This window comes from Mustela lutreola, chromosome 3 (assembly GCF_030435805.1).
Source record: "Mustela lutreola isolate mMusLut2 chromosome 3, mMusLut2.pri, whole genome shotgun sequence".
NCBI lineage: Eukaryota > Metazoa > Chordata > Mammalia > Carnivora > Mustelidae > Mustela > Mustela lutreola.
Window position 1 is genome coordinate 207,403,343 of NC_081292.1, and position 21,235 is coordinate 207,424,577.

At 43.7% G+C, this 21,235-nt stretch overlaps 1 long non-coding RNA gene and 1 pseudogene across 2 annotated transcripts; one reads left to right on the forward strand and one right to left on the reverse strand.

The window, feature by feature from the left end:
* The first annotated feature begins 2,013 nt into the window (after nucleotides 1–2,013).
* Nucleotides 2,014–14,153, forward strand: LOC131827654 (uncharacterized). Of its 2 annotated transcripts, XR_009352108.1 has the most exons (4): nucleotides 2,014–2,128; nucleotides 2,277–2,545; nucleotides 12,341–12,433; nucleotides 13,800–14,153. It is a non-coding gene; the product is annotated as an uncharacterized LOC131827654 (long non-coding RNA). The 2 variants fall into 2 exon arrangements; XR_009352107.1 differs by having other exon boundaries at nucleotides 2,014–2,545.
* A 2,580-nt stretch (nucleotides 14,154–16,733) lies between these two features.
* Nucleotides 16,734–18,304, reverse strand: LOC131827982 (COP9 signalosome complex subunit 4-like; annotated as a pseudogene).
* Nucleotides 18,305–21,235: the final 2,931 nt, after the last annotated feature.

Here is a 21,235-nt window from a genome sequence, read left to right on the forward strand (position 1 = left end):
TTGGTTCTCTGGCTATTTGAAGTCTTTCCTGGTTCCATATAAATTTTAGGATTACTTGTTCCATTTCTTTGAAAAAAAAATTGATGGGGTTTTGGTAGGGATTGCATTAAATGTGTGGATTGCTTTAGGTAGAATAGACATTTTCACAATATTTGTTCTTCCAATCCATGAGCATGGAACATTTTTCCATTTCTTTGTGTCTTCCTCAATTTCTTTCATGAGTACTTTATGGTTTTCTGAGTATAGAGTCTTTGCCTCTTTGGATAAGTTTATTCCTAGGTATCTTATGGATTTGGGTGCAATTATAAATGGGATGGACTCCTTAATTTCTCTTTCTTCTGTCTCTTTGTTGGTGTAAAGAAATGCAACTGATTTCTGTGCATTGACTTTATATCCTGATACTTTACTGAATTCCTGTACAAGTTCTAGCAGTTTTGGAGTGGAGGCTTTTGGGTTTTCCACATATAGTATCATATCATCTGTGAAGAGTGATAGTTTGACTTCTTCTTTGCCAATTTAGATGCCTTTAATTTCTTTTTGTTGTCTGATTGCTGAGGCTAAGACTTCTAGTACTATGTTGAATAGCAGTGGTGATAATGGACATCCCTGCCATGTTCCTGACCTTAGCGGAAAAACTTTCAGTTTTTCTCCATTGAGAATGATATTTGATTTGCAGTGGGTTTTTCATAGATGGCTTTGATAATATTGAGGTATGTGCCCTCTATCCCTACACTTTGAAGAGTTTTAATCAGGAAAGGATGCTGCACTTTGTCAAATGCTTTTTCAGCATCTATTGAGAATATCATATGGTTCTTGTTCTTTCTTTTATTAATTTATTATATCACATTGATTGATTTGTGGATATTGAACCAAACTTGCAGCCCTGGAATAAATCCCACTTGGTCATGGTGAATAATCCTTTTAATGTACTGTTGGATCCTATTGGCTAGTATTTTGGTGAGAATTTTTGCATCTGTGTTCATCAAGGATATTGGTCTGTAATTCTCTTTTTTGGTGGGATCCTTGTCTGTTTGGGGGATCAAGGTGATGCTGGCCTCATAAAATGAGTTTGGAAATTTTCCTTCCATTTCTATTTTTTGAAACAGTTTCAGGAGAATAGGAATTAATTCTTCTTTAAATGTTTGGTAGAATTCCCCCTGAGAAGCCGTCTGGCCCTGGGTTTTTCTTTGTTTGGAGATTTTTGATGACTGTTTCAATCTCCTTACTGGTTATGGGTCTGTTCAAGTTTTCTATTTCTTCCTGATTCAGTTGTGGTAGTTTATATGTTTCTATAAATGCATCCATTTCTTCCAGATTGTCGAATTTTTTGGCGTAGAGTTGCTCATAGTATGTTCTTATAATTGTTTGTATTTCTTTGGTGTTGGTTGTGATCTCTCCTCTTTCATTCATGATTTTATTTATTTGGGTCCTTTCTCTTTTCTTTTTGATAAGTCTGGCCAGGGGTTTATCAATTTTATTAGTTCTTTCAAAGAACCAGCTCCTAGTTTCGTCGATTTGTTCTATTGTTTTTATAGTTTCTATTTCATTGATTTCTGTTCTGATCTTTATGATGTCTCTTCTCCTGCTGGGTTTAGGCTTTCTTTGTTGTTCTTTCTCCAGATCCTTTAGGTGTAGGGTTAGGTTTGGTACTTGAGACCTTTCTTGTTTCTTGAGGAAGGCTTGTACCGCTATATAGTTTCCTCTGAGGACTGCCTTTGTTGTGTCCCACAGATTTTGAACCATTGTGTTTTCATTATCATTTGTTTCCATGGTTTTTTTTTTTTTCAACTCTTCTTTAATTTCCTGGTTGACCCATTAATTTTTTAGAAGGATGCTGTTTAGTCTCCATGTGTTTGGGTTCTTTCCAAATTTCCTCTTGTGATTGAGTTCTAGCTTCAGCGCATTGTGGTCTGAAAATATGCAGGGAATGATCCCAATCTTTTGATACTGGGTGACCCAGGATGTGCTCTATTCTGGAGATTGTTCCATGAGAAGAATGTGTATTCTGTGGTTAAAAGAAAGCTTCCTGTGGGCAGATTTCAGAGCATACACCAACGCTAGTGAAGAAGTGGCCTGCGGAAAGGGTATATACGGATTCCCGAGCAGTGGAAAGTGACTGGATGAGATGGTCAGTGCTTACGAGGAACAAGGACAAAGAGGAGGCAAGAATGGCCTCAGAACGTCCGCACACCTTGGGGGAGCGGATGGCGCCGAAAGATCCGTGATCGCATGTTAAAACCTACTAGAGATAACTATCATTTTTTCCTTTTTTCTAGAGACCCCCATCTCATACAACGTTTTCCAGAGTCAGGCAGACACTGAATGGTGCTCAGCTTCCCTGAGTTGTCCACTGTTTTTGCCGCGGGGCAGTGAAGCCGTGGTGGCAATGATGGAAACTAAGCGTGGATCCAAACCCACGTGCTCCTCTCACCAAGGCTGGCCTAGCTGCTGCCGCTACTGAATTCCCTCCTTCTGGGATCAGAGAGTGATGCTGAGTCTTTGATCCAGCCTCAACTGGGAAGGCCTGCAGGTCCACTGGCGCCAGGTAAGTCACATCCCACCCCTTCCACCTTAGTAAAAGCAGCAACTCACACCTGCCTAAGATGATGCCCTGGAAACAGGTTCGCCTTCCTGCTCGCGCTACCTCTGTCAGCACTGCTGTCTAAAGGACCTGCAGAATGTCTGTTCTACTCACACAGAGGTGACTTTCCCTCAGAGCAAAGGACGTATTTTACAGCAAAGGAAGTAGAGTAACAGTCTCTTGACTATATAGTGCACTAGTTTTACAATGTGGTCTGTCACTCAGAAACAACAAACTTGACGGAACAACGGAATGGCAGATAGAAGTCTCTGCTAAGGCGCCAGTAAAAGGACAATAACCGTGGGCTTGGTCCTTCATGGTGTAATTGATCAGATGGATAGATAGATAGATATCCCATATGGTGCTGGATTAACCCTGTTCCACTGTCAATCCAAGTGACCCACAAGTAGAATTGTAGAGTTTGAGTTTCTCATCCCCACAAACTTAATCTCTGCTAATTTAGAGGTCTTAGGTCTCAGGGCCACAAGTTTCACTGAACTGGGGGCTGCAATGGCCACCTGGCCCCAGTGGGCTCCATATGTCAGTGAACCTACAGGGGACAAGAGAAGGACTTTTAGAAGAATTGACTCATGCAATTGTGGAGATACAAGCTCAAAATCTGCAGCAGGACAGCCTGGCAGGGTGGAGATCCAGGGAAGAATTGCAACCTGGGTCCAAAGGCAGTCTATTGGCAAAATTCCTTTTTCATCAGAGGGTGTCTTTCATTTTTCTTTTAAGAACTTCAACTGATTGGATGAGGCCCACCTCCCCTCCGCCCCCCGCACTATGGAGGGTAGTAAGTTTTATTCAAAGTCTACTCATTTAAATGTTAATCTCATCTAAAAAATGCCTTCCTGAAAGCACTTGAATAATGTTTGACCAAATATCTGGGTACCATGACCTAGCCAAATGAAATAGAATTAACCATCACAAAGAGTAAGTAAATACTCAAACACATTTAAATGGATTATAAAGTTGTCTCTTTGCATTGAGATGGTGAATGTATTTATTGAGTCTGGAACATAAATGCTTTGACTTGGTTGTTTAAGGCTATACTTAATATACATCAGAGTGATTTGTTCTTTGTGAACCCCAAAGCAGGGTCTGGCTCTAAGAATGGTCAATGAGTGCCTTAAAGTTTTGTGATGCGTTGGGATTTGAAGGTGGTCAATTTGTCCTGGTTTTCCCAGGACGTTTTCAGTTTTGGTGCTAAAACCGCACTTCCTCAGAGACTCCCCAGGACACCAGTCCCCATAGTGTGCTGGGCTTAAAACTCCCTTACTTCCCAGAAGGAAGAAGGACTTAGGGGAGGCTTGTGCTGGCCATAAAATAATTGGTATCTGACAGTGTGTGAGTTACTTTATGATGCTTCCCACTTCCTCCTTAGAAAGGGGACCAGCAGTGGGACGTTGCCTCTGGGTGACTTAATCATTTATGGGGCTAACTGGGGTTGTCACGAAGGATAGTCTCTCATCCAAAGGTTTTGCTTCTGTGGCTCTGAGGGCCTCTCTAAGGAGGTGGCTGCCCAGGTGGTGGGCATTAAACTGGACCTGTGATTGGTCCTGCCCTCCCCTAGGTCATAGGGGCCCCAGTGACAACACAGCAGTGGGTCCGTCGGGGGGGCCAGAGCCTTGCTGCACAGACACATCATTCCACCTTGGCAAAGACACACTTTGTCACCCACCTATGGCACTTGACTGCTTCCCCGCTCTATGGGCTTGAATGGTTTGTAGAACAATGTTCAAGATTCTAAAAATTACGGTGAGCCACCGGGGTCTTGCATTTGGGGCAAACAGTTGAGAGGAGCGACGGGAGGATGTTGGCTTCTCATTGATCTCCCACCTCCAGGGCCCTGAGCAACTGCCCTTTTATTGACTTTACATTCTGGGCGCCCACACCGGGTTTTGTTTAATGACAATCGTCTCTACACCGCTAAGATGCTTGAGAAGAACAAAACTATGAGATACAGAATATTTATAACATTTACCCTTCCAGATATGATTATGAGTATTTTAAACCATTGAGCGCTGAAATGACCCTGTGAGGCAGTATCTTGAACCGCACCAATATTTGTGTCTTTTTCTCTCCTTTCTAAACACAGCATTCCTCTGTCCCCCTGCCTTGCTTACATTTTAGGGCTGGGAATTTGCATGGTTAGGTTCCAGTTCCAGCTCTGCTGTTTTCTAGCTTTGGAATGTGATAAGGAGATTGAAGCTACTCGAGCCTCTGTTTCCAAGGCTGTAACACGAGTGTAATAATACCGACCTTTCGGGGGCCATGAGGATTAAAGGAGGCAGAGAACATGAAGTGCCAGCTCGTAGCTGCTTCATAAATGGTAACTAGCTTTCTAATACACTGACTGTGAAGCCTCACGGTTGAGCCGTTGCATACCTCTGCAGTCTACTGTCTCACCCCCTGACAGTGCCCTCCACCCCCTGCCCCATTCTGGCTCAAACAGCCCTCCAAGTCCTGGCAGGGCCTTAACTGACTTCCAGGACAAAGAAATTAAGGAGTTGTCGGTGTTTTGCTATACGTTTGAGAAGGGTGGTCAGTGATGCTCAAAGCATGACTCTATCAAGCCATTCTGCCCTAAAACCTTCTGTGCTTTGGAGGTGCAACTCTCCTCTGTTTGCGGTCCTCTGTCTCATCTTCAGCAGACTCCCCTAGGCTTCAGTGCTCCCCCAAGCTTCAACTTAGGAGTCATGTCCTTACCGCTTACTCCTCCCGTCTAGGTTAGGGGCCCCTCCTCTTCATCCTACCACAGAACCCATGAGAAGCACAGTAAATGTGTGCTTCAGCATTGGACCCCCTCACAAGCCCGTCACAGCAAGCACGTCTCCTTCATGGTGCCTGTGTGACCATGGCTTAGTCCACAGACCTGTTCCTACTCACAACCCCTGCATGGCCATGTCTGTACTGTGTGACCCTCCAACCCTCCCCAGTCAAAACGAGAAGAGTTATGAGCCCCTGGCTCAAGGCCAAGGTCTCTGCTGTGAACTATGATCTGGGACTCGTCACCTACAGCGGTGGGATCAGGCCTATTTGTGCATCAGCATCAGCCCTGGAACGTTAAGACAAATGTGTATTCTATGCTTTTCATCCCCAGAGATTCTGATTCAGTGAGTCCGGGGTGAGCCTGTGCACTGGAACTTTTCTTTAGGTCCTTCAGGGTATTCTGATAAGCGTCCAGGACAAGTGACCCTCTGCGCTGGTAGCACAGAAAGAGCAGGTCTGATTCGATTCTACTGCAAATGTGAATGAGGAAAAATGGAAGGAACTTTTTAACGAGCAGTGCAATGGACAGTGACAGAAGTCCATGGGATTGAGCACTGGTTATGGAAAGGCACAGGCACTGCCATCTGAAGTTCCCAGGAGTGGAGCCCATGAAGATGGTGAAGAAGCTGGTCATTCGAGAGGAGAACAGAGCTGATGTGGAGAGAGAAGCCGGCACCTCAAGAGACGAGAGACAAAGACAGAGATAGAGAGTCACAGAGGACGATGGGGGTAGACGAGAGATGGGACAGAGGTGGAGAAAGGGAGAGGCTGAGAGAGACCAACAGGAAGAGAGACAGAGAGCACGGGCACAAGATGACCCTCCTTCAGCACAGCTGTCATCACCTCGTCCCCCAGACTAGAAACCCCTCTGCACTTCTCCCTCATCATTGACCCCAGTCAGTCCCACCTCAACAACAGCCTCTGAAATGGCTTTTCCCCACGAGTCCTGTTGCCACCGCCTTAGTCCCAGGCTCCATCAGCACTTGCTGAGACCTCGGCAAAGCTGTCAATCTGGCCTCTTGCCCTCTCAAACCCGCCTGCCCGGGGCTATCCCCAAACTGTCGCTAACACACCACATCCTCCTCTCTGGATGAAACCACAAGCCTTCCCTGATTCAGCCAATATGCATTCCCAGGTCTACAGGGTCCGCCTTCCTACAGATCTCACACCCCTTCCAAGCAAATCAGGCCCTTGTCTTTGTAAATGCAGTTTCCTCTCGTGTTTGCAGCAATCACCCACTCGACCTTCAAAACCCAGCTCTAGAATCACCCCCGTGATGCCTGCGAGATTATTACAAAGCTCCTACCTTCCCCGTTAGACCATGAGCTCTTCAAAGGACTCTTTTCTTCTTCTTTTCTTTTTTTTAAGATTTTTTATTTATTTATTTGAGAGACCGAGCAGAGTGAGCGAGAACATGAGTGGCGGGGAGAGGCAGAAGGAAAAACAGCCTCCCCACTGAACAGGAAGCCCAATGGGACTCCATCCCAGGCCCCTGGGATCATGACCTGAGCCAAAGACAGACACCTAACTGACTGCGCCACACAGGCGCCCAGAGAAGGACTGTTTTCCACTGATCTCTGATTTCCCAGGGCACAGGAGTCCCTCCAGGAGTGTGTTGTCAGTGACTGAATTTGCGGAAATGCAGGTAAAGGGAGAACAAGAGTGACAGAGCCAGCCCTGTGTAGCGCTCCGAGTCCCTGGACGGTGCTGCTAGGTTTTCAGTGTCTTACCTGCGCTTACATCCACAGAGCCTTTGGAGGGCCCCATCAGGTTTTCCCCAAAGCTCCTTGGAAATCTCAGCAGAGGTGTCTCTGGAGGTGATAGTTCTGGGATGCAAATAGCCGGTCGTGCAAAGCTGCCTTTTGTCCATATAGAGATTTGGACTGCCTGGATGCACAGAAGAGCAGTTTTCTTCCTCCCTACTTGGAATCCTAAGAAAATGCCTAAAGGAAAATTGAAGCTTAATTTTGAAAAGGGAGAAGAAGGAAATGTGAATGAACTCATTCTTCATGACCTGAGCCACTTACAGGCTTCAGTAAAGCTTTCGAGGCGCTGTGGGGAGGCAATCCGAGTACCATCGATGCTGTAAACAATCCTTCTGATGCAGAAACGCACATACAGAGTGATTTCTGGCCAGATTTTGCATAACTATATAAAATTGATTTTGCATATTTTACCCCCTCTGACAGTGATGACAGAACAAGATTTCTGCTCAGGAAAGCAGTGGCATGCATCAGGGCAATTAACTTGGAAGTTTCTAGTGGATAAGCATGATTCTGGAGCTTATTGAATGTCAATTCAAGGACTCTCATGAATCCCAGCTCTTCCATCGGCTGGAAAAAATACTTGAAGATTTTGAATTGTGTGCTAAACGTTTTCAATTTGCTCATGACTCCCACTTGAGTCACTTGGCGTTCAATGGAACGCCGGCTGAAACGAGAAAGGCCAGTCTGGGCAGAGCGTTCTGTAGGGAGCAGATCTGAGTGTAAGCCAACTTCTTTAAAATCCTCATTCTTGTAAACTAGCTCATGGCCTCTCTGTAAAGGGGAGGAGACTCGAGAGGTCCATATTTGCCATCTGGAGTGGACTGCGCAATTCATCTAGAAACCTGCATGACCGTGAACTTGAAATTAATCACAGTGATGAACAAGGAGAACATGCCAGGGCAGAGAGGTCAGTTTCATTTGATAAGAACGGGACGCGTGGTCTAGCTGGGAATGTGCTGACATCCATTACCTCCCGGAAAGTCCTAGACAACTCCTCCCTCTGGAGAGGATTCCTGGGAAAGAAAAGAGCTCCCTGTGACACTGTAACAATGAGAACTCCCTCCAAACCATGGCTTTGGGTGGTGTTCGGAATCACAACCATCCTAACACCATCAGATGCTGCTCTTTTCCCTTCTGGGAGAGGAGACATCGCTCCATCCACACGTACAAGGTTTCCTGGGTTTGCTCAAAGCATGTCAGAAATAGAATGTCTAGGGGTGCCTGGGTGGCTCAGTGGGTTAAGCTCTGCCTTCAGCTCACGTCATGATCTCAGAGTCCTGGGATTGAGCCCCGCATCAGGCTCTCTGTTCAGCAGGGAGCCTGCTTCCCTTCCTCTCTCTCTCTCTGCCTGCCTCTCTGCCTACTTATGATCTCTGTCTGTCAAATAAATAAAAATTAAAACAAAAAAGCAAAAACAAAGAACTAGAATGTCTAGTGTGTTATCAAGCACCAAAGCTGGGGCTATTTACTACCCAGCGTGTGGCTTTAATGTTGCAGCTCTCTGCTCCACTGTTCTTCAGCGGCACGAAGGGCTTGTAACTCCACTAAACTGCGTCTCCTGCTTTGGCTTGGGAAACTAAGAGCAGATCTGGCTTAAATGTCAAGCAGGCAGAGCCACGTTTTTTGGGTTTTGGTTGCTGCTATTATTTGTTTTTGAAAGAGGCGTGGACAGAAAAGAGTGGGGATGGCGTCTGAAGTTTGCTGCCGTGCTTTAGGGAAGTGGGCGCCTATCTCTATAAAAGACATTTCCTTCAAAATGTGAAAGAATTTCCCACTGTTTCAACTTAGCTCTTGAAACTGAAATGTTTGGGGAACAGTAGAAATATGTCAAGCAATCAGAGACTGCAGGGGGTCAGGGAAGAGTTGAAGTCCTGATTGAATTCCTTGCTTTAGGAAGGCCATAGTCCGAAGTTTCCTCTTGCAGTGACGCAGCCTGGAACTAGGTATTGTGGGTGAGTCTAAGTCCTTATACGTCGTAGAACCCTCAGTCACACATCCTACTCTCGTGTCTCTGAAGATGGCTTTTGAGTCTGTGTGTGCCGAGGGATTGGCACCAAACAGGACTGGGTTAAAATCACAACTTTGCCCCTTCACTGCTGTTTGACTTTGTTAAGTTACTTGAACCCTCTGACGCCCAGTCTCCTCGTCTGTAATATGGGGATTGTGATAACTATCTTGCAGAGATTATTTTAAGACTAAATGAGATTATGCTACTGTCCCTATTTGGATAATACACACAACCCCCTTAAAGTAAAATAATTAGGGGGCACCTGGGTGGCTCAGTCAGCTAGGCGTGCAGCTCTCGGCTTTGGCTCAGGTCATGATTTCAGAGTCGTGAGATCAAGCCTCAAGTTGGGCTCGGGGCTGAGCAGAGAGTCTGCCAGGGTCGTGAGATCAAGCCTCAGGTTGGGCTTGGGGCTCAGCAGAGAGTCGGCTTGAGATTCTGTCCCTCTCCTTCCCACGCTGCCCCTTCCCTGCTCATGCTCGTTCTCTCTCTCTCTCTCTCAAATAAAGAAATAAAGTCTTAACGTAAAATAATTACGTGAACTGCGCTGTTTACTCAAATTACTTTTATCATCGTGTGACTTCAGTGTGCACATATAAAACTAGGTTAAAATTCCTTAGGATATATGCTCCTCTCTACTTTCCACCAGGTACAACACAAATGTTAAGAATGAAATTTAAATGAAAATATAATCTATAACATTCAAATTAACAACACAAATTTAATAAAATGGAGGCTTTGCTGAAATTAAATGCATTTACTGTGTGAATCTGACACAGGTAAGCAAAGGTACATTTGAGTTCAGTGAGGCTGTGTCCCAGGAATTCGGTCATGCCCTGGAAGCTCCCCCAGCCCTTTGCCATGACGTGGCAGTGGCCAGGCATTGCTCCCTCCCTGTCTGAGACTATCGTTTGGGCTAAAGGGGGCTCTTGTTTAACCAGCTCTGTACGAGCTCCCTACAAGCCCAGGCAGGGCTGCCGGGGACCCTACCAGGCCAAGGTCAGCCAGTGGGAAATTTCCTCTTGGTGCTTAGGTGTGAAGAGTCTTATAGACACCCTCTCCTGAGCAAGCTGAGGGACTCGCACCCTCTAAAACGCACCAAGAATCTTCAGCAGAGGAGCTCTACATTAGCTTTATCTTTTAGATTCACTTCAGCGGAAGTTTTGAGGATGGGTTGGAACATCTGAGAATGAAGTTAGGGGAGCACAGTCGGGCCGTCGAAGCACTCCAAACTCACGAGCTTGACATTCAGAACACAACAGCACTCACTGCTTGCTGGCTTTCCCCACTTCCGTTTGCTGATAGGAAGCTTTTGTTCCTGCCAGTACGCCTCACGTTACCTGCTGAACACAGTGTTTTTCTGTCCATTCGGCTTGTACTCACACCTTCCTCTTCACTTAGAATGTGTTTTCCCAGTCCTCATGAGAAATCCCAACCCCACCATTTAGGGTCCATCTTCTCTGCCCAGTCTTCTCTGGATTGTTCAAATTACCTGATACTCACCACAGATTACCCATATGGAGGTATTTTGGTTCAATAGTAGCATTTGTCTCTTCCAGCAATTGGGATCAGATTTGATGTCAGGGATATGTCTTGCACATGTCGACATCTCACGTGATTTTTAACTTACTACAGCTCATTGCTTACTGGTGGCTCCCAGTGATTTACTGAATTAATGGAGGTATATAAACCCACCCGCTGATTTATCTTAGGGACACCTGCATATGGTTGTAAGGAAATTACTTAGTAACTGCTAAAAATGTTTTGTGTTAAGTTCATAATGAAAAGTGAGTTCACTTAAGCTTGTCAGAGATCTTTAAATAAAGCTTATCTGATGACTTATTTTGCAAGAGAACATGGACAATAGCGAAACGCCACAGAAAGTGTGTGTGAGAGAGAGATAGAAACAGCGTTGTAAGAATAACAGTTTGCTGATTTATAAGAAAAGCAAAAATAGAAGTGAACAGTGAAAAGTCTGAAATAATCTTTCCTCCATATTTTTTTTCATGTTTGTTTTGCTCCTGATGGAAAAAAAAAAATTGTGGATAAAAGAGAGCACTTTAGCTGGTAAGAGCAGGGCACTGGTTGGTGACACATTGAAACTGTATGAAGCAACATGTTTTAAAAAGTCAGAAATCTGGGATTTGCAGACAAGGCTGGAGTGATACTTTCAACTGTAAGATTTTAAAAAAAGAAGTTAGGGGTGCCTGGGTGGCTCAGTGGGTTAACCCTCTGCCTTCGGCTCAGGTCATGATCTCAGAGTCCTGGGATCGAGTCCCGCATCGGGCTCTCTGCTCAGTGGAGAGCCTGCTTCCTCCTCTCTCTCTGCCTACTTGTGATCTATGTCTGTCAAATGAATAAATAAAATCTTTTAAAAAAAAAGAAGTTAAAAAGGAGCCAAGTTGTAATTAAAATAGCTGTTTAAGACATTGATTTTTCTTTGAATTTTTTGTCCTAGCTTATATCAGATTTTCCAAGTAATGGAAAAAGTAATGAAGACTTAGCTACATGCTAACTGTTATTCTTTTGATAATCTTTAGAATAGAATAGTCAGTACTGATGAGATCATCATCTCGTCTCCCTGATGCAGCTGGTCTTGCTGGGGAAAAACCTCACCAACCGTTTGTCATTTTTATTTTCCCTACTCATAAGATGCCTTGCAAAAACAAGGGATTTAATAAGTGTTTGCGAGTGAGTGCGTGAGTGACGAAGGAAAAGATAATAATGTGCAGGGCAGTCATCTAGCGACAGCCCTTTGTCTCAAAGGAACTGAACAATTCCCATAGACCCCTGCTTGAGTACTCAATGCTTTAAGGACATTAACTGGCATAGCATCTTTGACTGTCTTAATGTCCTTGGTTTGAGACCCCTGGCACAAGTGTGTCCCCAGCTCTGGTCTCTACCTTCTTTACTCTGAACTTGAGAGCACGGTCTTGCCCTGGCTTCTCTGGCTTGGCTGTGGCATTTGTATCACCAGCCCCAGCTCTGATACAAAGCTGTAATTTGCCCCATCATTTGTCAATAGATTAAAATATTAGATTGGTCTGGAGGAAAATGTAGTTCATGTAAAGTCAATACCTCATTCTAATTACATTATTCACTGTGGCAATTTTTTCCCTTGCAGTACAAGTTGAGCTTACAGGTCTTTAATTTTCAGAATGAAACCTTTTTCCCTTTTATTATACAACCATTTTGTGTTGGCTCTTTTTCCAGTGCACTGGCACTTCCTCAGTCCACCGCGAAATGTTAAAGAATAACAGATGTAACCCAGCAAAACTTTGACCAATTCAGCAAGTTCACTATGAAGTAAGTCATACTCCTTGTAGCTTGGAATACAGCTTCTTTATAAACAATCTTCTGTCAGTTTCTGGTTCCTTTTCCTAGGGCTCTCTGTCCTTAATTCTATATTGATATACTATATATCTATATCAATATACTATATTGATACTCTATCAATTTATTGATACTCTATTTTGATTTATTGTTTATCAAACAATTTATTGATACTCTACAATTTATTGATACTCTATTTATTGCCTGATTGATACTCTATCAATTGATACTCTATCAATCAGGCAATAAATGGTTGCTTCTGATAGAAATTCATCCGCAAGTTGCTTAAGGGGGAAAAGAAAGGAACTAGTTCCCTAGGTTAAGTGGGAGGTCCAAGGGTCGGGGGTCCAGGACACTTTGGACACATCTGGACCCAGGGACACATGTTGTCTTTATTCAGTAACATCTTCTGTAGATAGGAGAAGAGGCCACTGAAAATTCCAGGCTTCCGTGGTCCTTACCACTCACCATTCCCGAGAGAGAGAGAGAGAGAGAGAGAGAGAGAGCCAGAGAGAGTGAGTGCCCTGCCTGGGGTCCCACCCTGGGTCCAAGAGCCTAGGTCGCTCTGAGGAATAGAACATTGCTGGAGGGTCACTTCTGTGTTCTTCACAACAAAGCCCCCAGGGAAGCGGGAATCTCGCAGCCAGTCTGGATAGTTCTGCCCTGCCCCCTTCCGCGGCTGTTATAAAACCCACTTAGAGAATTTGAGTTAGCTATATATTCGAACTTAAAATATACTTAGGAACAAGGCAGACTCTCCAGTTGATATAAAGACCAAAGCCTCAGGGTGAGAAACCAGGCATGTCAGCTGTGCTATCAAGTAAACTCAGGTGAACAAACAAGGCAGAAACAATAGCCCTTCCCGAGCCCGAGTTTACACAATGCAGGTACTCAGTGAAGGGGAAAAACTGTCCGGACGGGAGGCCTCTCTAGGATCCTTCCTCTGTGCTGGACTTGCCAACGCATTCTGGGTGGTAACCTGACCTTGAGTTTTGCGCAGACATCATCCACAAGAGTTCAGTACCCCCCACCAGACAACATTTATGCCATTGGTTATCTCCAAAGAAAAGAGCAGCATGGGATTGGAGGCTGCCCTCAACGGAGTTAGGGAGGCCAGAAGGGCAGCCAGCGACACCACCTTCGAGCTCCGTCAGGATTGCCAGAGGAGACAACGAAGTCACTGTAGCTCTTACTACTTGGCCATTTGCCTTAAATCGAGTGTTAGATTCCCTATCTGGGGATTCTGCCCTTTGCTGGAAAGACGAGTTGACTGGGCGATCTAATTGTTTTCTCTCCCTTTGCCAACCACTCTATGAAATCCATTCTTCTCGTTATTGAGCAATGCCCAGTGGCTCTTTCTGGACACGGCACAGGAAGCTGCAAATGGACGGGGAAGAGACTTCTGCTATGATTTCTGCTTTTATTTTAGTTTAAACATTCTTAGAGGATAGCCCAGGTTAAGCCAGACATCCTGTTTACAGTGGGGCAGTACTGCAGAGTGTGGGCGGGAAGGGGACAATGCGCTCACGGCGGCTTCCTGCCCCGTCCGAAGGGGCCACACAAGCTTCGCCACCCCGGACTGCAGACTGAACGCCGCTGAAAAGGGGGTTTGAGTAGCTCTTCGGTACATGGATCTCCGTGTTTATGGGGATGAATGTTATTTTGTGTAATAAATGATTATGAATTATTTATATCACAACAGTCCTTGCTAAAGATGACTACTTCTCTTGTGATTTCCTTGTGAATTTTTCTACCCCTTGTCACAAATAAGGATGGGAATACGAGGCCTTGCCTTCTTTATACACGAAATCAATGGGATTTTTAGAGAAACTTCTCTGGAGTAAACCAGCCAGCCAACCAACCACTAAGCAGCAGTGACTCTGGCATTTCCCCCAAGGAGAGAACTTAGAAGTGGCAGCTAATTTGGAAGGGACAGCCAGAGGCCTTGTCTGGAAGGTGCGTGTGCACACGGAGGTCGCCGTCTTTCTTTAGATGACACATGTCGGCAGGTGACACGGCCAGGGCTGCGGCGACGCGGGAGATGCCGGCTACCTTGGCATGCCCGCACGGGGCAGACTTGACAAACCCAAACAAATAAAGTGCAAACAAAGGTTTTATCTCCCTTGACCAAATTCCTGGCTCAGATCTCACCTAGATAGGAACCTAACAATGTCACCATTCAGGTATTCAGGTTAAGCCGAGCCGAGAACAAATCGCTGCGGTCTCTGGACCTAAGTATTACTGCTCCCCTCCCCTCCCCCTGCTCCCGCACCCATCCTGCTGCGCAACGCTGCCTGACACCTTGGCCAAGCCATCGAGCAAGTCAGGAGGGTCTATTTTTCAGTTCTGTAAAGCCTGTGACATCGCAGGGGCAAGACCGTTACACAATCCCAAATGACAAAAGCCTAAGAAAACCAGGTCTGTGTTTGCCGGAGAGGAGCCCAGAAGCCCGCGTCTCCCGCGAGGTGGCGTCCCCACAGCGCCCTCTGGTGTCGACGGGCGGTCCCGCCGCCAAACCAAGGGGAAGAAGAGCCTCGCAACTTGGCCAACCGCGAAGGATTTATGTAGTAGGACTGACTGTCCTTAGAAGAGCACTTTTCCATTAAAAACCGTGTTGTTCCTAGCGCGTTACACTGTCCCCCTTTCCTCCAACCTAGCATAAAAGCACGCAGGAATTTGGCAGTCCACACAGAAAGATGAAGGCAGGCAGCAGCCCGACAGGTAAGACATTTCTCGCGCTCATCAGCAACGATGAGAGAAGTCAAACAATTCTTAAGAGAAAGAAAATGGCAAACCCATCATTTTTAAGACTTAGCTCATTATTTTTGCTCAGTGGAGCGACATACATAGGTTCGCCTTCTGTGGGTCTATGTAGGTGTCTCACTTAGTTTAGCTTACTTTAGTGGCTTTTGGGCTGCACAGTCCTCAGTAATTTCAATCTACGGAAGAAGGGAGGATTTATCGTTCTCATGACAGTTTTTGCACAAATCACTTGTTTGTTACAGGTGGTTATTTGCTTTGGGGATTTTTTTTTTTTTTCTCATAACAAGGAATTCCGAGCTGGGGACGTTCTGCTAGAGACTTTTTCTGGAAAGATGAGTCCTAAGAGTCCCCCCTTCTGCCAGTTTCCAGGTAAGGATACTAGTATGAAATGTTGGTGATAAAACTAAACAAGACGCCAAAATTCCAACCAATTAAGTCTGCATCTGGTTCCCTCATTATTTAGGAAGATCAAAGTGATGAATGAGAAGAGGAGAGAAAGTAGCGGTGTTGGTTCACATCTTCCAAAAGACTTGCGTTCATCTTCTCTTGCTATATAGAGCAATGTTTGCCGTCATTACCCTCGGACTCCCCCCTTCTCTTTCTCTCCTTTTTTTGGGGTCCTTAAGAGATCACATAGCTAGCGCGTACCAGGGTTTAGGGCTGGGAAGTAGTGCTTTAGGACAAGACGGCACATGAGGCCCATTCAGGTCTACAGATGGTCATTACTTGCTTAGGGCAGTGTACGTTGACACTGTGTTTTATGAGATGTAGATGGAGACGTGAGTTAAATTTTTTAAATTATGCCAACAATTGAGATTCAGTTTTTCCTTAAAAATCTTGATTTTCAGCTTCTCCTGAAAGATTTTCCAGAGGAAAAAGATTTTCAGGTACCTGTTAGAAAAGTTCTCCACAAGACCCTTGTCTGCCTGTTCCAGGAGGCCTCTAGTCGCCAGCACTGGCTTAAGTCATCCTTCATTGGACGGTGTCTGTTAACAAAGAGATGACTTGATGCTGATGTTGAACTTCAGAGAGGTTCTATCCAAAGCCTTATCTGCTCTGGCTTTCTCACCTACTTTGCTCCCCCAAACCATAAAATTAAATTTCATTCTGTCTCTCCCCAGTCTTTTTTTTTCTTTTTCTGCTAATTACAAACAAAGTACTACTTTTATTTGGCTCGCGTCTCCATTTATTAGAATTACCACATTTGGAGAGGCACAAAGCACTTTAAGTTTTACATGACTACAAAGTTATCACAAATCCCAAACTTTTTAGCCACGGATATTTCACTTACTCCATTTAAAGAAAAAGCTTTCAAAACATCTGAGTTAGTTCAGAGACTCTGAATATATGGGAACTACAGGTTTTTAAATGCTTGTGCTTTCTGTTCTAACAATGTCTTCTTTAAATGGAATCCAGCATAAAAGGGATTGAAATACATAAGGTCATGATGCAAATGCCTTGGAGAGACAGTGAAATTCATCTGTACAATGCGGTAGAAGCTGTCGCGCGCTCACTGAGCCATCTGCCCCTCCATGGCCTGTGCTGTCCACTCTGGCGCCGTTTGACTGATCTTCTCCAGCAGGTTATTCACTTGGAAACAAAGGGACTGGATCTGTTTGTCCCATATTGGCAGGGCTTCCCATGTTTCAAAATGAACTATTCCATCAATCTGATCAATAAATCCATTCATACGTCCTTCTGTTATCATTTGTGATGCTATTTTTTCTGCCTTAGCTGCAGGGATCTCTAAAAGAGCTCCAAGTTCTTCAAAGGTGATATTATATAATTTGTTTGCAGACAACAAATTATGTTCAATAACAGCTCTGTCCAAGATGCTAGAACCATCAGTGGTAGTTGCTTTTTGGTGAGACATTAGCATGGCCGCAAACTCTTGAAGTTGATTTCCTCTGATGATCCTGTCTAGGTACATTTTCTCTAGGATCCCATAAGCAGCAAGTTGCTGGCACCTTTCATCCTTAAAAAGAGTGGCTAGCATCCGCTGCTGTCCTGCTGATGCCAAGATGGTACAGTACAAAGCATGTTTCAAGGCCTCTAGTCTTGTAAGACTTATTGTCTTGTAAGAGAGCTCATTGTACCTTGTGCAGCTTCAATGAATTTTCTTCTCTAATTGAGAACAGGTGCATAGCATACCTTATAGTGTATCTGTAACTGCCCATTGGTGGATTCATTCTGAAGCAATGATGCTCAATTTATGTAAGCCTCTGCCTGGACGGGATCGTCATCTTCCAGCTATAGCCTCGCAATCTTCAGGTGAGTCTCCAGTTTATAACCTACATTGTACTGCTTTTGTCCTGTTTCCAAGGGAATTCCCACCAACACTTGGGCTGCATTTCTCCAAGCTTCTTCTTTCTCATATATGGATGCACGATGCTGTCTTATTGACGCAACCTGCTCCTCAAATGAAATGACTCTCGGCTGGATCTTTTCCAAGGTGAAAAGATAGATTTCTTTGGCTGTGCTGTCAGGCAGGTTAGGGAGATGTGTACAGAAATCAGTTAGCAACTGTCGAGAGATCACGAGACTGACATTCTCACTTACCATTGCTTCCACAAAAGCTTTCAAAGCTTCTAGTTGTTCTGCCCCAGATAACGGAACGGCTTTTCCCGGGATCTGACAGTACTTGCCCACCGGATCTTTGTGAGAGCCGCTCGAGTTCAGGAGCTGGGCTAAGTCCTGCCGCACGGCTGCTGCCCTCTTTCTTCCCCTCAGCAGAGGATGCTGGGCCTCGCGCCGCCACCCAGAAACGAGTGCCTCTCCCCAGTCTTTTTTCCACAGCAGCCCACTAGAGCAATGTCTGTAGCTCGGATGCTGCACCTTCTAAGATCTCCCCCGATTTTTTTCCCTAGTGATGCCAACACTGCAGAATCTGAGTCAGAGGTATAGAAGTAGTTGCATCGTGACTCCTCAGAAGGGAGATACGAAGCTCCCAGCCAGGACCTCAGATGTCCCACAAAGCGACTTAGAATTAGGAGAAAGCATCTCTTCCTCCAATTGGATGAGGCCCTGCATAGACCTCATGTCCTTGGAACAGGAGCAGTTTAAACTTCCCTCCTCACTCATCCTCCCAACCAGGCACCTTTGTTTGTTTTGTTTTGTTTTTGTTTTTGTTTTTTAATTTTTTAAAAAATGTTTTATTTATTTATTTGACAGACAGAGATCACAAGGAGGCAGAGAGGCAGGAAGAGAGAGAGGGGGAAGCAGGCTCCCCGCTGAGTAGAGAGCCCGATGCGGGGCTCGATCCCAGGACCCTGAGATCATGACCTGAGCTGAAGGCAGAGGCTTAACCCACTGAGCCACCCAGGCACCCCAACCAGGCACCTTTGTGCAGTGAACAAACTGAACAACTGTTCCCAGATGTAGGGTAACAACTAACCTTGTTTATCATGACCTGCCCAAGGCATCTTTTCTCTTGTTCAGGTTATTTTCCTACCTGTCTGAAAGGATGCCAGTCTTAGTTCTCTATCAGTTTCTTAGCTTCTTTAAGCAGGCAGAACATACTGTTCTCCTTACCCAAAACAATTCTTTCACCCTTCACTCTTTCTGTGAACCATATTGCCTTTATTTTCTGACTTCAACTCATTTTGGCCTTTAACACTTCTGAATTCCTGTGACATTTACACTTAGTACTATAGGTTAGCTGAGCATGTATAGTTTCATATGCTTATCTTCCCTGCCAATTTGGTATATCCTCAGGAAGATTCTTTCCTAAATCTTTATTGTGATCAGCACATGGTAGGAGCTCGGTAAATATTTCATACTGGATTGAGTAGATTTCCAAACAAATATATAGCTCTGGCACTTAAAAGAGTGTCTGGGGACTTCTGCTTTGAACATGATGGATTTAACAGGGGTTAGAGTTGCCAGATACAATCCAAGAAGCCCCACTCAGTTTGAATGTCAGACACATTTATGCTGTAAGTATGGGTCATCTACACACTAATAAATACTTGCTGTTGACTCAATGTTCACATTTAGCTGGGAGTCTTGTTTTATTTCTTGAAATCTGGCAGGCCTCCCAGGGGTGGATTTACCCTTCTATATTAAACAAGTTAAAAAAAGAAAACATAAAAATATATGAAACAATGGTTTTCAGGCATCGGCAAACAGAGTTCGTGTAAGAGAATGATCTCTGAGAGAAGTAAAGAAATAAGTCCATCTTTCTGCTCCATCTTACGTTCTGGAGAAAGTTTCCATGATTCAGCACAGAAGGAGGGAACTCAAGCATTGCCTGGCAGTGTCCCACAATGAGAAGACAGAGTTGAAAGTTTGGGGAAGCCACGTCAGCTAAAATTCACAGGGCAGAGCACCGGAGAAGAGACAGAGGAAGACGAGGGGAGTCCCTCGATTCTTCTGCTGAGTATTGATGAGTGCATGTGTGTGAGGGAACTATCCAAAGTTAGGGGGATAAAACCACTAGAAAGGAGTGGGTAGAACATCTAGAGCCCATGTAGACCTAAATATAATACATATTTTCAACAACCAGAGTACAGGAAGCTTATTATACACAAGGAAGGCAGAAATCATCAAATTGGGTGAAAAAGTAAGACCCAATTATATGCTTCTACGGGAATCCCACATCAAATATAAAATAAATAAAGTGAAAAATAAAATATTGGGAAAATGATATACCATTCTAACATGAATCAAAAAAAGCTGAAATGGATATATAAGTGTAAAACAAAATTGACTTTAGAACAAAAAAAAATTATCATAGTTAAAAAGGGTCATTTCATAATCACACACATAGATGAAAAATCATCAATTAGACAAAGAAATCCTAATGTTTATGCACTTAAACATAAAGCCTCAAAATACATGAAAAAAAAGTGATGGAAGTGAAGAAAAATTCAGAATTATAGCTGAAGATGTCAACACTCCTTTGATAATAATAATTGAATAAATAACCTAAAAATCCAGAGTGAAACAAAAAACCTGAATAACACTTTCAACCAACTGTATCTAAATATTGACAGAACACACTACCCAACGGCCAGAGAGAACATATTCTTTTAGGTGCATCATAAACATTGACCAAGATAGGCCATATTCTGTATCATAAAACAAGACTCAATAAATTTAAAGTAATTCAAATAATAAAAAAGTATATTTTCCAACCACAGTAGAGTTAAGTTAAAATAAATAAAAAGATAGCTAGAAAAGTCTCCAAATACTTGGACACTAATTGACACACTTCTAAAACAAAAGCCATGCCCATACATCATAGAAGGAATCACAAGGGAAATCAGAAAAGATTTGGAAGAAAATGAATGAAAATTAAACTCTAATATATCAAAATTTGTGGGATACAGCTAACTCTATGCTAAAGAGGAAATATAGACATGCTTATGTTAGAAAAATCAATGACCTAAGCTTCTATCTTAAACCACATGAAAAAGAAAAACAAATTGAAACCAAAGTTAGCAGAAGGAAATAATAAAGGCAAGAGCAGAAATCAATGACACAAAAAGCAGAAAAACAATAGAGAAAATCAATGAAACCAAAAGCTTGTTCTTTCAGAAGATCAATAAAATTGATAAACTTCTAGTCAGATTGTCCTGGAAAAAAGAAAGCAACAAATGACCAGTATCAGACTGAGAGGGTTGACATTACTACAGATAATTAAAAGAATAAAAAGAATTAAAATGATAAAAATAGAATATTATTATCAACTTTATGCCTACAAATATAACTACTTAGATGAAGTGAATAAATTCTTTGAATGAAACAAACGATCAAGCTCACTCAAGGGGAAATGGGTAACCAAAATAGTTTTCTATCAAATAAAGAAATTAAGAGAGTAGATCCTAATAGTCCTCATTGCAAGAAAAAAAAATTATAACTATGCATGGGGATGGATGTTAACTAGACTTATTATGAAGATCATTTTAGCAATATATACAAATATAAAATCATTATGTTATATACCTGACACTAAGATAATGTTATATGTCAATTATAACTCAGTAAGAAAAAAGAAATTGAATTTGCAAG